The 19,063-nt window shown below is 39.8% G+C and overlaps 1 protein-coding gene across 3 annotated transcripts in view; it reads right to left on the reverse strand.

The window, feature by feature from the left end:
* The window catches only part of LOC111601530, a 95,462-nt gene extending 77,663 nt beyond the window's left edge, over positions 1 to 17,799 (reverse strand). For 2 of the 3 annotated variants that reach the window (XM_023318159.2, XM_023318161.2), the window contains exon 1: positions 17,649 to 17,799. The gene's annotated coding sequence lies outside the window, so the exon portion shown is untranslated. Of the gene's footprint in view, positions 1 to 10,789; positions 10,808 to 17,648 lie in introns of those variants that run through there. The other variant, XM_023318160.2, reaches the window with a different exon arrangement.
* Positions 17,800 to 19,063: the final 1,264 nt, after the last annotated feature.

Genomic DNA, 19,063 nt, shown 5'->3' on the forward strand with positions numbered 1-19,063 from the left:
CAAAATCCGAAACCTCGAAAGGTTCTAACACCCATACCAAATGAAAAAATGATAAAATGAAAAGGAAAAAAAATAAACACTACATTCAGCTCTCCCATGGGCTGCAATCTACGGCATTCATAATTTATGCGATCTGCTGGCAAACACAACTCTTTGATATCAAATTGTTGTTGCCGCCACATGAGTTATAGCACCTTATATCCGCCGACCGAAATTATCTTACATTCTAAGTCTCAGATTTGTGTTGGGGTTTTTTGCGTTAAATTCAGCGCGCTGTTTCCTGTCTTGGGCAACGCAATTAAAACTGTGGCCCAAACGCATGCCAAGCCCCTGAATATATCCTCTATCTAGCTTTATATATAACTGATGTTTCTAATTTATTAATAATACTCCTATTCACCGTCTTTGTTGCAGCGCGTTTCACTTGCATAAATTACTTTTCAAAATTTGCATTCGAATTATTGTAATTACAATAATGAACAAAAGTCTAACAAATCACAGAGATTAGCTCACCAAATGCGGATTAACATTTGAAAGAAATCGAAATCTACGGCTTAGCTGCTGATAATCGAAAGCAAATTGAATTAATAATAACGAACCAATAGCTGTCCGCCATACGAAAATAAATTTGAATTATTGTATTAGGAAAATTGTCATAATTTCAACTAATGTGCCATGAGAGCAACTTGTCACATTGCGTATACGCCACATTGCGCTTTCAAGTCGTAGCCGCAGCCGCAGCCGCTGGCACTCGCACTGGCTCTCATGTTGCTGTAAATGTACACGTTATCGAAAAGAAATTTGTTGTACGCATTTTGCTCAGAGGCTTTTTGTCTTTTTCATTTTTTTTGTGTATGCCAAGCGTGCTTGTCAAATAAAATGTAAAGTTTATGTGACAGTTTGACGATTAAAAAAATGCTTTGAAAACTGCGTTTTGATGTCAACGGGCAGCCAAAAGAGATTAGAAATTGACGGCAGGCACCCAAAAATATTAAAAGCCAAAAACGAAAATTATATTTAAATGTAAATTAACTGAGCCAAAATTACCAAATATAAGTTATTTTTGTGTTTTAAGTAGTGAAAGTATTATGAGCGTGCCACAGTCACACAACCCAAAGCCTCATTCGTCGAGTAGAGTGGGTGCGAACTGGGGCTTAGCCACGAATCGAAATAAATTAATGCGCGCATAATTAAAGCATAGTTTATTGGTTCGCTATGGAAAATTTAAACAGCATGCGAGACATCTATCAACACTGCAACAGAAATGTAACCCCTGACACAGTGCGATAAAATGTTTTCCTTTTCCTCTATTGCTGTTGCGTGGCCTGGCGCAACTTATGCAGGTAGCTGCTCAATTACATGCACACAATAGGACCATATCTTATGAGGGTATATATAGATATATACTTTTATATGAGCCGAAAACATTTCAACTAAGCATGCCAAAAATGCCTAGCTCAAGTGCTCAAGAGACGCGAGAGTGGCAGCAAAATAAAAATAAATTAAAATTGAAGCAATTAAAATACGACCCCAACCAGCAGCAACTACAACAAATACAAAAGCAGCAGCACCACCACCAGCAACTGACATGACAATTGCGCTGCGATACCCATTCCATTCCCATTCCCTTTCCCTTTCCCTCTCCCGTTCCCGTTCACATTACCATTTCTGAGCCCGTGGTTGCTGAAATTACCACCATGATCGTCGTTCAACAATTCCTTTACAGCTGTGTGTATGCTCAAACATTCATTTCGTGTGCCCAGCAACAACAGCCAACTACAAAAACTCATTGCAAACAAAATGATCGACGATAATGCGGCCCAGACGACGACAAAACAATGTTTGGCAGCCCCGCATTTAGCGACAATTAAGAAATCAAACCTTTCCTGCGCCTTGCAATTGTAATGGAGACCGCTTGCCAGGCAGCCAGGAGCTGGCAGCAGCAGTAGCGGCAGTAGTCCCCGCCAAGCCCCGCCGGTTGACAGACTCAGGTTTGGAGCGCATTTCTGCTTTCCACTCTAATGCAAATGTGCAATTAAATTGTTGACGTCGCCTGTCGTTTGCTGCTAATCAAAATTGTACGATCATAGGACATGGTCCATAGACCCGACCAGACCGAACCAGACCCCCAGACCCATGCCAGCTGCGCTAGCTATGGGAGCGTAACGGCAAACGTCGAGCATTTGATGGGTTTTTGAAAAGCTGGCAATAAGTTGTAATTGACCTTTTTAACATCGCCAAAGCAAATAAATTGTGGGCGGTCGTTTGGCAAATGATTTAAGTCCAAAGTGGGGCATGAAAAACCAATAGGAAAACTATAAACACTATAGACAGCCGCACAAATGGGCATTAAAATAAACACAAGCTGCGATCAATATGCATTAAAACTAACGAAAATAATAATAATAAAAAGACATATTTGCACAAACTAATTAACAGTAGCTTTTTGCGTTTTATAGCATAATTAAATGAAATTTGAATGGAACGAATTCAAGATCTCTGCGAAGACCTTCCGATGAGCACTGTGCACAGTTACATAATTCTCGCTCTTCACATGTAGCTTAGCTCAGAAGTCAGGGTATATACAGTTGACATAGCCATAAAGCAGCACGAAATCAGCCGGGCGGCCACGGTCGCCACATATGGCTACAGTTCAGCAATTTTCATTTTGTTTTCAAGTGAAAAATCTATGTATGAGCGCGAGAGATGTGTATCTACACAGTAAGTGTGTGTGTGTGTGTGTGAGCGACGCACAGCAACTATAAATTGAAACGGGTGTGTCATTATTTTCAACTGAATTTCATGCCACATGCAATGCAGGAGACTTGCTGTTGTTGTGCTTGGCTTGAACCGAAAAGAAAAACAAAAACACAACGTGGGCAGGCGCAACATTTTGACAGAACAGTTAGTCAGTTAACCTTTTTTAGACAAGGTGTTGCAAAATTCAATAGAACATTTATTGGGCAACACTTTGGCTGGCAATTTATAGCAGCAGCAGGAACAACGGCAACAACAACGGCTGCTTAGGCCAATTGCATAAATGAGCAGCACATCTGTCCGTAGTATCTATACATGTGTTAATCTATCTGCTGCAGCTTTATATACATAAGTGTATCTGTATGCAAGAGCCGTAAAGTGGCCAAGAGCGACGCCAGTTTGATGGCAGCTAAAAGTCTACAAAGTAACTAAAAGCTGCTAAGCTTGTGCGCAATTAGAATAGCCAAGCGGCTGCAGAAGCAGAAGCAGAAGCAGGCCGTCGCCTCGTCGCTGCTGTTGCTGTTGCTGTTGCAACATGGCTACACATGTTGCCAGTTGGTAGAGGCTGGCTTGCTGGTTAGTTGGTTTGTTTGTTTGTTTGTGCCAGGCGTCTAACTAGCTATCTATATTTGAGCAGATTGCGCTGCTAACCTCATTGCAATCTTGGCCCAAGCCAATGCCAACAGACAAACTGACTGGCCAAAGTGACTAACTGACTGCAGTTGAGTGTTGCTCGTTTGGTTGGATATCACTTCTACATTTATTGCTTGCATCTAACTCGCTGTATGTGTGTGAGTAAATTGTTAACATGCAGACAAGTGTAATTTAGTTGTTAGGCGCGATTGAGAGAAAGAGAGCGAGTGTGTTGCAAGAACTTTCAGGCAGCAAGCATTGACAACACGTTGACTCTTCAACAAATTGAAATTTAAAACGCTCCTTCTTTTCCCCAAACACCAAACGCCAAACGCCAAACTGGTTAAGCAGCAGCTAAAGCATTTCGTTAGCCTGTCGCATTTATTTAAATTGCATCGAAAACCACTTGACTGCACTTATTATTAGCCAGTTGGTGACTTAATTAGCTGCCACGCATGTTAATCGGAAAGCGTTCTCTGGCCGGAGGCATGTTCTTGCCCAGCTAGCACAAAACACAATCGTTCCGATGCGTCTGCACACCATCAGCTGTTTTCAGTTGCATTGTTGCTGGAACTGCTGCTTTGGCGTTGTTGTTTATAAAGCTGAAAGTCGTTAACCTTCGTTGTAACACATTCATCATCATCACTCACCTCGGCAACAACAACACACACTAAGGCAGCAACAGAGTCCAAGTACAACAACGTTGCAGTCGTCGCAGCTGTAAAAAGAAGTCGTCTTAATCTTAAACGACGTCTCCATCCATCTCGGTAGGCACTCGCAGCAGCAGCAACATCGACATCAGCTGGGCAGTGGCTGCTCTTAGCCAGTTTTGTGTTGGCTGCTTTTGTTTGCCTGCATTTGAAAACAAGCAAGGAAGTTTACTGCCGGACTGACGAACTGAAGAATTGACGACTGACTGTGTATGCGTTGGAGCCACTTGGCGTTTAGAAGGCAACTCCAACGCAAGTTGCTGTTGATGCTGCCGCCGCTGATGTTGCTGCTGCGACAGATACAACAACTAAGTAAACAACGCGCACTTATAACAAATTAGCTTGGCACAGAAAGTCCAAGAACTAGGCAGCCGCATGACTGGATCAGAGTAGTGTTGCTGCTGCTGCTGCTGCTGGGTTAAGCCACATGCTGCAGGCGAGTTATTTGGGAAATCGTCATGGCCGTCCGACATTTGAAAGCATTTGAAAGTGTCACGTTTGGTGAAATGTCTAGAACTAAATATGGAGAAAATTGGGTACAGCTGCAATGCAATCATTTGACTTGACACTTTCTAAGCCACACGAGCAGACGATGCCGCCACCGACACCGCCATCGCCATCGCCATCGCCACTGCCACCGCCAAACAAATGAAGAATGCAAACAGTTGAAGCCGCAGCTACAGCTGCTCGCCACGAAAAGGTTCGCGGCGGATGTTTGCTAAGAGTCGAAAAACAGAAAAAAAAAAGAAAAACATTCTCTGACACCGACTAACTGTAAACGAGCTAACAATGCAAGAGCATCAGCGGCATGGCGCGACAGCAGCCAGTCGGGTGAAATAATTAAAATTCCATGCTCATAACTTCCGCAATTAAGGCTGATAGACTGGAGAAGTCCTACGTCCCAACGGGCCGCACCAGGACAGGAGTCGGCAACAGCAGCTAATTTCCACGCACAGTTGACGCGACCAACTTGTGTGAGTGAGCGCTGGGCAGGCTGAAGAGTAAAAAGAACAGAACAGAGCACAACTTGCCACTCGCAATGTTGCAACGTCGCAAAGTCAACGGTGGCGGCGCTGTCTGACAGCCAGACAGACGCTTGTGTAGCTGCCTGGCTGCTTGGCGTGTATCTTTGAGATACACGGCCGTCGACCAACGCATGCCACACGGAACACGCCTGCACTAATGAAGTAATTCATTGAACCGTGCTACGGCAGCGCAGCTGGCATTAGTTTAGACGTTGGTTACGCTGCCCCGCAACCGCACCCACGCCCTGGTCCCGTTCGACGTGTACAACTGGCAGCCCTTTGTATTTGCCATATTGCCGTTGTGCCTGGCATTTAATGTTTAACCCATAGCTGGCAAGTTCAGCCGCTGGCTTTGTTTACGGCTGGCCTCTGCGTCAGGCCGGCATCTATTTGCTGTTTTTGGCAAATGGCCTGGCGACTGGGAGCGTTTCCTGGATCGCACATTAGATCACTCGCTGACAGGGCGGCTGGCATGCGGCCAAGCTCATCAGCTAATGCCGCTGCCGTTGGCTTGACCTCGCCTTAAATACATCGAACCGGACCCAAGGCACGACCACTGCCACACAGAGATAGCCACTCCTCTCTGCTGCATTATCAGCGCTCGGACCAAGCCCAAAATGATGGCCGTTGAGAAAAATGTCTTTGATAATTAAACGGGCCAACGTACCACTCACTCTGCCTCAACCCTCGCGCCGCTGTTCCCTCACTAGCCCACAAGCAGCACAGAGTCCGCATTCTAACGATTGCACTTTCACGAAAAGCGCAAGAACTTTATCTAGCATGCCGCATGCCGCTAGCCGCTAGCCACTGGCCACGCGGCAGGCATAAAAAGTAGCAACTTAAAGCGTCGACTGGCAGCCACTGAAGAGTGGCCACTAACCAAGGCGCATCATCTTAATAGAAATATGCGTGCTTAGTTGTGTATGTGTGTGTGTGTGCGAGCTGCTGTGTTGTGCATATCAAAATCCATTAGTGGCTTTTGTAGAAATAATCAACAACGACACCAAAAAAAAAAAAAAAATAAAAACTGCAAGCGACAAGCGGCAAGCGGCAGACCATGCGGAATTTCCGCTGAGTAGAGTATCTTTCTTTTAGGAGTCGCGACGGTTTGAGTTTAGTGGTCATATCTATGCCCCGACTAAGTGAACATTTGTAATGGTCACTCAGGCGGCCAGTGCGACGTCTATCAGCAAACGCGTTTGTTACATTGTCCATGCACACACTCACACTCACACTCACACTCACACACACGCACACGCACATGTACTATGTGTATGTGCAGCTTGTTATTTAGAAATTTTTATAAGGCACCACAGCAACAACAGCAACAACATCATCATCATGGCTTTCGCATCTAATCATTTGTTTTCGTTGTTTATTTCAAACAGAGCGTATCGAGCGCATTTTGTAAAAATAATTACATTTGCGGTTATTTGACGGACACACTGCGTGTGTGTGTGTGTTTGTGCAGCATTCAATCGCATCGCTTAGCTGCGCGCTGGTCAGTGCCCCTCGCTGCTGTAGTTGCAGTAAAAAATTGCATTTAATTATAAATTCTATAATGAGGCAGCGCAAATAATGTTCCTGCAATCATTTTTTTCCAACCAGTTGGTTTCACTCAGCGATTAAATTAATCAGCGTCATGTGGTGATTGACTTGTCGGCATGCAAATATATTTAAATAGTCGCCCTATGCACTTGTGCTATAAATCATATTTCTTATAAATACAACTCTACATAATTTATGGCACAAGCGCTGTGGACAAAAACAACTACAACTGACACCGTCTGACGTCACAGGTGGAGCTTAATCTACCATCTGTATATATCTATAAGTGTGTGTGTAAACATATGTGACTCTACGTTTAAGGCCTCAATAAAACCATGATTACATTCATTCAGCACGACAGCAAAGTTTGTAAACGCAACATAATAGATCTGATATTCTATATAAGTATCTTCGGATTCCATTGACATAATAACAACCGATTCATTCGTTTCTTTGCTGCTTTTCGACCATTTTTTTTGTTGCCTCATAGATTTATGTCCGATTCGACCTTAACCAATTTATTATAGTATTTATAAGTGGCGACTTTTGTAGCCTTTCGGACTTTAAATAATTTTTTACGATTCTACTAACTAAATATCTGCCCTGCCTGTATATGTGGCTGTCTATATATATATGCATATATACATATATATATATATATGCTTGTATATATATTTGTATATCCACAAGTATGAAATGATGAATATAAAGCAATTTTGATTGCTTAATATCAACAAAGCGGCCGTTTTAGACGCCTTTGCCAATTCTATACGTATTCTGTGGTGTCTTTAGCAGTGAAAATAAAAACAACATGGCAAATTTTGGCAATTGTTCAAGGCTGACGCACATGTGGAGACAGCAGAGACTAAATTTTGAACGTCTACCGCACAAATTACATACAAATTGTTTACACGAAATGAAAGCTAATTTCTAGCGACTGCGTCTAATTTCTTATTCTGGCCATGGTGTCGTCAGACGTATTACTGAAATATGAAATCGGGTTTACTTTTTCTTTTATTGGCGACCCACTTGCATATCCACACTCATAAGCTAATCAGAAGAAAGTTCTACCTGGAGCATGGCTTAGCTACTTGCTTCAGCTACCAAATCTGTTTGGAACACGCTTATAGCTGCGCATATGAGAGCTTGTTTTTGTTTGTTTATTTGCTTATCAGTGGTGCGGCGTCTCTAATTAATTTCTTCTTTTTTGTCCACTCTCACACAAGTCGTTGTCGATGCTAGCCAAGCGATCCGGTCGAGGCGACTTTGCTGCCCACGTAGGCATAGCAAACTAATTAAGTCGCATATACAAAACTCCAGCTCTTTTATCAAAGCGATATAATAAAATATAAAAAGACCCAAACAGAGAGGAAAATATGTGTGGAAAAAACTGAAATAAACCCCTCTTTATCTATGACAACACACACAGACATACCTAAAAGTGTATTGTAGATAATCGGCATAAGAGTAAAAAAGAACTGGAAACTTTTTATCAGCCCCTAATGAATGAAGCTTGGTCAGTGATAAGAGGGCCGAAAGCGACTTTAAGCCACGCACGTGTGTTGCCAAAACCACAAAGCGAGGCAGAAAGGTCTATAGATATGCATGCAAGTAATTTGTATACCCAGCAAGCAGAGTCTGAACGGGTATTTTATACTATTATGAGCAGATTATTAATTATTATTAATTATTATAGCAAATATATTTCATAGAAGTTCTTAAAATTAAACGCATTTATTTAATTAAATTATTATTATTACCAAATAAGACTTATATATAAGCTACAATAATTTAATTATAAATGAATTTTATTCTAATGTAATGTAGATCTTCGTTTTTATAAATTAATTTATATTTTATACTTTATTATTGAAATTCATTTATTAAAATTATTAAAATAATTTTTTACATTTAATATATTCTAAATATTTTTTATAAATAATTTAGAGAGTATCTCTATGCCGCAGACTGCTTGCAAAATTAGTTTTCTTATTTTTACCCTCTTCTCTTCACTTCTTTTTTAATAATTTTGTATAACAATTGCTGACGCTGCTTGAACGCCAATCAATCACAGCACTCGAGAGTCTCACAAAAATATTTATAATAACTTGAAACGTTTATTTTTTATTCATTTGTTTTTGGCGCACTTCCGAGTAGCTTTCAGCGTTTTCAATTTCATTTAGAGGCCTTTAATTGCCGAAATCAATTCAAAATCCAGTTGAACGCGTTAAAAGCAGCCACAGCAGCCACCAAAAGAAAAAGAAAAAAAAAGCTGAAGCAAAAACAAAAACAAAAACCAAAACAACAACCACAACAAACCAAAAATTTTAATAATTATTAACAAGACGACCAGTTCATTAGCGCCACAGGCACCCAAAATACATATATATATATATAAAAGCTTAAATAAAATAATAAAAAAAAAAACAAAACAAAAAAAATTGAAAAATTTTAATAAAAACACAAACAAATGTTGGGTAATTAAGACTAGTCTTCTGTATATGTAGATATTACGAGTACTCGATACATTGTTCGTGTGCTGAGAAACGAAAAGGCGTCTGGAAACTTGTTCTACAACTTGTTTTTACATACCGTCCATAGACTAGAATTGCACACGAACGGGGACCTGGGAGCTGTTAACTGGCGAGGTGCTGGGTGTGGGGGGCCAGCCCAACTCAGGCGATAATGTGTAGCCGCACCATATGCGATAATGTTGCGAGCACATGATATAATAAAATTGGAATGTGCTGCAATTGGTGGCACACACACATGCATACTCTCAGATAGCACTTGTGTGTGTAAATAACAAACTATTGGCTTGTATTACACTTTATCAAGCCATGCGCATGGTTCAGCTCAGCTCAGATCAGATCAGCTCAGCTCAGCCTCGGTGCAGTTCGGTTCGGTTCTGTTTGCGGAGCAACATACTTGGGCCGCAGTAAATTTCCATAAATTTACATGCAATAAATCAAAATGAAAATGTTTTTCTGCTAGCAGACGAGCAGAGTGAGCTCTCTTATCTCCATTGACTGGCTGTCTAGGCCTGGGCTGCTGTGCGCCGGAGAAACTAAACAGTGGGCTTATCAATTCAATGCTGACAAAGTGCAATCAACTCTGCAACGCCGAGTTTCCTCGTAAGAGCCAAACACCATCATGATAATGATGATGACGATGATGATGTGCGTTGTTGTCGATGACTAAGTTGTCAGTTGGACACCCCACGCAGTCCAAAGCCACAAAGACTGGTCGTCTGTTTTATTATTTGGTTAAACAAAACACAGCCGGCAGAAATGGCAAATGCTGACGCCGATGAACTCATTCATTGCTTCATTCATGTAGCGGCTGCATATCGCCAAGAACTGAGCAACCGCGCAGACGAGCAACCGACCACAGACAACAGTTCCCAAAATGGCAGTCAGTCAGTCGGCATATTGACTGCCTGCTAAAATGTACTTAACATGCCTAATGGACTTCTGAGCTGGCCGGGACCACAGGAACTGCTGGCGAAAAGGAAATGCGCCAACAACAAAAACAGTGCAAAGCAAAACGAACATCAAAGTAAAAGCAATGTCGGCGGCTCATTCAACTGTTTATTTAGCTTCTCTTTTTGACTCAGCCGATGACTAATTCACACCGTTTGCTGATAAAGCACACAGTGCACAATGCATATGTGAATGTCGAGTGTGCGTCCCTTGACTCGGCGTTTACTAGTGTCACACTGAGACACTATGCTAATTAAGCCATGCTACACATTTGGGGCAGCTCGACAATTACGTCATTGACAAAAAACATCATCGTCATGATCATCCGCATCGCGGCTAGCCAAGAATTGTGAATTTCGCCTTGCCTTTCATAGTGCACTTGGCAGACAGTCGAATTGCTTATGGCATATGGCATATGTCATATGGCGCTACTGGCTTTTGGACAGTGCTGTTGATAGCACTTTTTCATAAAATGCACGTTTAGTAAATTTCTTATACGTTATTATTCTGATTTTTATTTATTTTTTTTGCTTTTAGCTAAAACAAAAACATAAAAAAGCGACGACATGTGTTAATGTGAATGTGCATGCGGTACAGAAAAATATTTTTGTTTTTTCCGTCGAACTTTACTTACGATTCACATTTGCTTATAGAATTCTAGAATTATAATTCCTTTGTGGGATAACCGATATCACGTACCTGCAAAGAATATAAGAAATTATTAGTAATTAATATTTAATGAACACATTAACAAAATACATATAAAACGCTCTTTTGGTATTTAATTAGCAATAATATTATCAGCAAATATAAAAATTCGGGGAATAGATTTCGAAGCCAATTACAAAATGAAAAGAAATATTAAAAACTTGCATTTATATACAGCTGTGTTCATGAAAATAGTAATGTGACTGAGCACCAAATATAGGACTACAATGTATAGCGATAAACACAATAAAATGAAACCAATTTGAAACGAATATTAAGATTAACATATTTTTTTTTATTAATTTAAATATTTTTTTGTTACTTATTAAAAATTTTGAAGTCTATACGTTTTCAGAGCGAGCTAAATTTGTTTTAAATTTTGTGACTACAGCACTACTATTTTCATGAACACAAATGTCTGTTTCTAATCTATTGTTCATAATCATTTTCATAGGCAAAATCGTCGCATATACTTTATATATGTATTCGCATATATGCCTTATCGATAGAGATAGATCATGCAATAATATTTTATGAAGGCGCCAGCCCAAGGCAATAATCATCCATTCAGCGAGAGAATTACACACGACACAGAGCAGCGGATGTGAATGTGTTCGAGAGCTTATCTATAGCTGTAAGCATGAGCAAATAAATATTTGGTATATTGGCAATAATCAAAAAATAAACACGAAAGCTGATTCACACGTTCTTCCAACAAAACAGGCAGCAGCAAAAATAAATTATAGTAAATTAAAACAATTCTTAAAGGCGAAATAAACAATAATTGAAAAGGAAACTAGAAACAACAATAACAAGAAAAACCAAACACGCAAGCGACAATAACGAACTTAATTAAAAATCAAAAATGTGGTGCACAAGTCAACAAACCACCCACACAGCTCAAGAGAGGGCAGTTAAATAAAAAGCAAATGCACAAATTAAAAAAAAAAAATAAAATAAAATTAAAAAAAATTACGAATTGCACTTCAGCGTACAGTGTCCATAAATATGAAATCGTATGGTAAATTAATGCTATTATAGCGTCAAAAATACAACACACGCTTAAAACTACTATGTAGAAGAAGTATGTTTAGAAAAAAACACAACAACAACAACAACAACAACGGCAGCAGCAGCAGCAACAGCTGAGAAAAAAGAGCCATATTTGAAGACCTTGTACGTGTGCTGCCTACACAACCAGTTCGCAGTTTCAGTTTATTTCAATTTTGTGCCTAGCCTGGCCCGCTCTGGCCTGGTCTGGTCTGGCCGGCTCTGCGGCGGGCTGGCTCTGACGACGTTTCGGTTTCTTGGCATATATATATATATATATGTTGTGTGTCTATCTGAATGTATATATGGCGGCACTTGATTTGCATAACAAATGCAGCAGCAGCAATAGCAGCAGCAGCAGCAGCAGCAGCTCAAGCAGCCCAGTTTGCTGAAGCATATCAAAAGTAGCAAAAAGATTGCCTGCCAAAATTCACTTTAGATTCATCAAATGCGCACCCAAAAGTCAAAGCTCGTCGCGCTCAATTACCACAAATTTCACTCCATTAAGACACACACCTCGCGCTCACATAAAAAGTAAATGTCTATCATTAAGAAATGTATTTTTTGTCTCAGCTACCCCCTGCTCTGCCCCGCTCAATGAACGTCCATTATCAATGAAATGCTCTCAGCGTACAGCGATTTTCCATTTCCGCTTTTATGCAAAATTAATTGCACTTAATTATGACCGAAAATAATTGCCAGCAACTGAACGCCTTGCGATTAGCTCACCTGACGCATAACATTTAAATGATATATATATATATATATATATATATATAAAGCAGGGACAACTTTTTTGTCAGTTGAAAATTTATATAAATAGTAATTTAATTTCATAATGAAGATCATTAAATATGCTAATTTGCAGCCAACATTTTTTTAAATTTGGCGCCAATGCGAGCCAGCCCCAACACCCCACGATCAAAATTGTGGCACCTACACTAGAGACGTGTCAGTTATTGACAAACGGGCAAATAACTGCGCCACATATAGGGAATGCCCATATGACACTACGTGTCCGACAGAACGGCCCTTATTTGGAGTCTAAATATATATATTTATTTGAGCGCAGATGAGCATTAGTCAGCATTTGAGGTTGATTGCGTAGCACGGTTGTTGTGATTGTTTGAATTTTAAAATTTACCTTTATATACACCTGTGCACATCAACAAATTACGCTGTAAACAGTACACAGACAGGTGGGGCTAGTTGGGGGATGTGTGCATGGAGATACTGGAGTTATGGCAAATATGCATAATGGCTTGGCAAAAGGTTAATTATGCAGGCGGGGTGTTTTCACAATACGATTTTCCACATGGATTTAGTTAGCTTCGTTTGTCAGTCACTCAGTTCGTCAGTCAATTTTGTGTGGTTGTGGTGGTGGCGGTGGTGCTGGTGGTTGCGCTTTAGTTGTGCATGAAAATCGTGTTTGTAGTTTTCATTATTATTATTTTGGTTATTTCTGTTTTTGTTTTTTGTTTAACATTTTCCCTGCATTTTAAAGCTAAACAAATTTTTTGACAAGCAACTGACAGAAATTGACAAGCGCACGATCAATGGTCCGTCAAATGTATGGGGAGCAGCCAGGGAGGGGAGACCAGCAACCAGAAACCAACTTTAGAGCAGCGCGGCGCAGCGTATAGCAATGCAGACCAGTCTGAGAGCAAAAGCAGAACTGTAAAGTAATGTGAAAGATGATTCCAGCTGTGAAAAGGTCAACATAGAGACCCAGGCATTTAGCCAGACATGCTGTGTGGCTGTCCGCCCGTCCATCTGTCAGACTGTCGTGTGTCGTGCAGAGCTATTGCTGTTACGTTACTTGCCTCACTTTCCAATGGCTAAAAGAAAAGAAAAGTGTGGCCTGAGAACCGATCACGGCATTTCTCCCAGCCATCCAACGAGGCTCGCTTCGAAGACGAGCTAATATTGACAAATTAAATGCAGTCTAATGTGTGTTTAATGAGTGCGTCCAGTTGATTGGTTCGGCTGTTTTTTCCTCTGCTTCGGTTCTTCAACCGAAAGCCTCCCGCCGCGATTTATATATATACAAATATATATATATATATATATATATATATATACATCTGTATATGTGTTGTCAGCTCATAACAGTTCGCTTGCATCATTTTCACATGTTAATTAGTTTTTTTAGCATTAGTTGTTGACTGTTCGTTTCCCTAGTTGAAAACTATTTATTTAACGTCGAGCCAATGGAAATAGCTCCAAACTGAAGAGTTTTACAAATATATAACTATTTGAGAAATGCGCAACTCGCGAGGGATAAATAGCATTCAGAACAAAGCTGAATCCAGAGTTGACTTTGCTTACGATAAAGAGAGAAAGTAATATTAAGATCTCAATAATTATTATTTTGAAAATAAAAATAAAAAACATAAAAAATACAATAAATAATATACTAAAATAACGAAGACTTTTTTAAGAATTTGAAAATGTTAAAAATATATTGAAATACATTTTTAATTTTTTATCTCGCATTTATATCAAGTGAGCTTTTAAACAATAACAAATTTTATAGAACTGCCAAAAAATGATCATAATAACCTTTTTTTTTAAATAATTTTTTTTCTACATGCCTAACCAGATGTTGACAAAGTTTCAACACTCCACGGGTGTTATTGAGAGAAAATGCTGCTGCACGAATGCATCTGCTTGCAATTTGAGGCAGCATATGTAGCTAGGCCTAGGCCCTGGAGCATAAAAAACATAAAGAAAAACAAGAATACACACATACAAAAGGCTACGCATCAGAACTAACACACATGTGTGTCCAAGTGTGTGTGTGCGTGTGTGTGTTACAACTGGCAGCCAAAGGCAAGGCAATTCAAAAGTCATTGAGGCGCAAAAGTCAAGCATAAATATTTCAAATAATGTTTGTTGGCCCCGGCCAGAGCTCCACAACGCCACCGGGCACTGGCAATAGCTCTGGCCATACCATTCAGCTATAGCAATGAGCATTGGGTCTCGGGTCTCGGGTCTCGGGTCTGGATCTGTTGCTCTCTGCGCTCAACGCTCAGCGCTCAGGGCAGGCAACGTTGTGTGGCATAATTTGGTGAGAGTTCGAGTTCAACATCTGAAAAACAGCCACAACAACACGAGCACATTAACTCGAAATAAGAACAACACACGAATCTCGGAGCGAAGGAGAGCGCAGAGGCGAACATTCGTTCACTGGAGGCATGACGACGACGACGTCGCCGATGACCTCAGTTAAAAATAAATAATACTTTACATTGTTTGGAATTAGTTGCTGTTTTTGGTTAGAATATTGTTGCATCCATCTCCATCTCCTTCTCTGTAGCTATGTAGCTATGTAGCTCTCTAGCTATGCTGCTTGTTTGGGTTGTAAGTTCAGGGTGGCGCTCAGTGTCGCCGCTCGTTGATGCGACAACAACAACCAACTCTGACGACAACAACGACGTCGGCGTCGACAGAGACTACGCATACAAATCATTTTGTCAACTCAACTTGCTCTGGCAGCTGTGTAGGGTATTTATGTAAATTCTTGTCCGACATTTATCACAGCTGAAATTGATGAACCTGCTCGTGATATATGCTCACACAGTGAGGGTGCCCTACAGCAGACAGATGGAAGGAAGGAGATTTGAAGAACATCTGTAGCAATTGCAGTTAAATTCTCTTAATAGCAATAAAAGTAAATAGAATATAGTTACAGATTATATATATCTTTTCCGCAATCTTTGTTTTATTTATTACTATTGCCAATGTCGGATAAGCTTTTTCTGAATAATTTGATATTCTACAAGTGCAAAGTGAAATGAAAACCAAAAGAAAGCGAAATCGAAGCAAAGCTGTCTCAAGGATTTCGCTAATAACACTTAGCTATACTTCAGGTGCTCGCTATCAGCTGTGTCTCATTTTTCCGAATCGGGGCAAACAGTAATATAAGCACAAACCATGTTGTTTCAGTTTTATTTACCTCGAGTTTGCCGTTAAATTAAACAGCTCGCACGCACAAGTGTTTCTTTATAGCTTTATATACACATACATATCTAGATATTGTTCAGGTATATGTGTTCAGGTATATAAGCATATGTGGAATATAAACAAAAAGGTAAAAAACCAGTTTATACGACGGTGGTGTAAAATGCGCAAGCCACTCCAAATACATAACTCTAAATATATATATACATATATATATATATATATATGGTATTGTATTCTATAGCTACGAATCGAATAAAGAATCGAGCTGAACTCCCTTGCGCTGTATAAAAAGGGGATGACGCATGCATAATACTACCGGAAATATATCGATGCAAATCAGAGAAGCGCAGCTCATTAAAGAATTGTGTTTATTATATCATCAACAAAGCACAAAGCAGCGGAGAGTTTCAAACATCAGCCACAACTCATTTATAAAGTTGAGAAAATAAACAAAACATAAACCCTTATCTCTGTATTATAATTCTATATACGTAACTACAGTCGCCGCTTGAAATGTTGAGAACTTCTAGAAAATCTTTTCAGTAAAAACTTCAACTTTTTGCTTTTGCTAAATGAAATTTATGCTTTGACGTTAACGTGTCTTCACCGTACCTGAGAGATCAAGAAGCAGTGATTTATGTGATTGTGATTTGAGATGCCGAAACTGTCCCCTTCTATAGTAGAAAACACAGCCAGATAATGTCTCTAGTTCGTTGTCTCAAGTGCGAGTGCACGCTCCGATTCGGATCGCTCTGATGAAACCAGCAGACTGAAGTAGATAGATAATGCATGCGACTAACTAACTGTTAACACATAAGTACAGTATATAGTATATATAGGTTATCACTATATCATTTTGGAGTCGCTCGAGCAGCCAAGACGAGCCACCGCCACTCAGCGAGCTGACAAGATAAAGCAACCTAGCCGAGACTAAAAAGGAGAGACGACCACAAGCCCAAACCCAAACCCAAACCCAAACCCAAAACCCAGACGCAAGCCAAGGCGCAGGCACAGCCAATTGCGATAGTGATAGTGATGTGTGTGTAAATGTGTGTGGCATATGCCGGTTTGAGTAGAGTCTGTTTTCTTCTCTTTATATACCCTGTTGCCATACAAAATGAGGGTAAAATCAATGTATAAAAACCCACCTTCTAGATAGAAAATAAAGATGAGATTTAACTGAGTTATTTTTAATAATTTTTATGATTAGAGAAATATTTTTTTGCATTGGTACTCAATGTGTACCTTAAAGAGCAATTCAAAGATTAGCAACTGATTAGATTTCTATATCTCGCCAAATTTTCATGAAATATATTTATAAATATTAACTTTATTTTATGAATGAAAAATAGATCATGAATCACGTTTTTGTTAAGAAAACAATTTTGTGTTAATTTACAAATTAAATTATATTTCGAATGTTCTGTTTAATCTCACAAAAATTGACTGTTGAGTAGAGGGTACCTTGTAGTCGGGCACTCGCTAACGGAGCACTCTCGCTTGTTATTTATTTATTTCGTTTGGTTGTTAATTTTTATTTTTGGAGTGAAAGTAACTGCAAACATAGCGACAACAACTAAATGCCTTCTAACATGTTCTCTGTTCTAGGAATTGTCTCTTGCATTAACTTTGCCATCTGCAGCTGCGGCTGCTGCTGTTGTTGTTGGCGTTGCTGCTGCTGCACAAAGATAAGCTAATGTTTGCTAGCGGCCAATGATAAGCGACATATGGGGTCGCCTATGCTGCTTTAGACTAACTTTAACACGTACCTTTTAGACGCGTTTGCAGCTGCTTCGGTGCAAGAAAGTTGGGAAAACACAGCTGGAAAGAGAGAGGGGTTTTCCGCTTCAAACACAAATTCAATATTTTCCTTTTTTTCACCAATTTGAAATATTTCTGCAATTTTCATTTATTTTACTTTTAATTTTTCCAATTCAATTTCTTTCCCACTTTTCACACTACGCACAATTTCTTTGTTGTTTTGCGCTCGTTTTCGACATAACAATTTCGATTTCGATTACAATTTCAACATGTTTGTATTTTCTTTGAGGGCTTATGCGAGAATTTTGTAATCTAAAACAAAAACAAACGCTCGGTCGCTCTCGCTCTTCTTCGCTCTCTCACTCTCTCTCTCTCTCTCTCTCTCACTTACACACACTCACATGCAACGGGGCCGAAACGAACCGAATAGCTCAGAAAACAGATTTTTACGCACTATTTAGCTTTATATTTTACTGTAATTTTTCCTGCTTTTTATGCGTTTGTGTGAAGATGTATGTACGTATGTAGCTGGTTTTAAGGGGGCGGCAAGGCAGGGCGGGGCTGTGCGAAATTCAAGCCGAAAAATACCCGAGTTCGCCGCGTCTTGACAATCGAAGCGTTTGTTTTGTTTGCAACTGCAATTTCCGCGCTCGTTTCTTTTTGTTTATACTAAAAGCGATTTTGTAGTTGGTGAGTTGTTGTCGTCGCTGTTGTTGTTGTTGTTGTTGTTGTCGTTGTTGCTATTGCTGTTGCTGCTGCAGCAAAACAAACGTTTTCTTTCTTAATAAACTTTTACGCTGCGCTATCGTTTCGTGTGTTTCTTGTTTATCGTATTTTCTTCGGGTTTGTTTTGTGATTTCGTTAACGTTCTTGCCCACGGCCTCTCTGCGCTTGTGTATGGGCCGTATGAATATGTCTGTCTCACGCTGCGCGCCGCTCATTCATAAATCGTAGACGCGTTACAATCAGCGACAATAACTAATCTCTCGACCCGTCTGCACGTCTGACCAGTTTGGCAAGCGGTTGCCGACTAATGGTTGCAACCAATCGGCAAGAGCACCACGATCGCTTCACGTTGCCATCGAACATGTTCCAGTCGAACGGATGCAACCTATGCTATAGTTGAGAGCGCAAGCTGTGTTTTTTGTTTTGGTTTCCATTTGCCAAAAATGAAATTAGGGATTAGAGTTAAGGAATAGGGAATAGAATTCTTTATATATTATTATTATTTGTATAAATAAAAATAGTTATGTCTCAGATATTTATGTTACAAAGATAAAGTAAGCTAAGCTCGTCTAAGGCTTAAAGTTTTAATTGCATCTCATCCATGAAGCTTATATATAACTATATAAATTTATAAAACATATGAAATAGAATAAAACTGTTTTTCAATTAATTTAAACAATGATTTGAACGAACAGAC

Source organism: Drosophila hydei, unplaced genomic scaffold, assembly GCF_003285905.1.
Source record: "Drosophila hydei strain 15085-1641.00,03,60 unplaced genomic scaffold, DhydRS2 tig00000063-arrow-pilon, whole genome shotgun sequence".
NCBI classification, from domain to species: Eukaryota; Metazoa; Arthropoda; class Insecta; order Diptera; family Drosophilidae; genus Drosophila; species Drosophila hydei.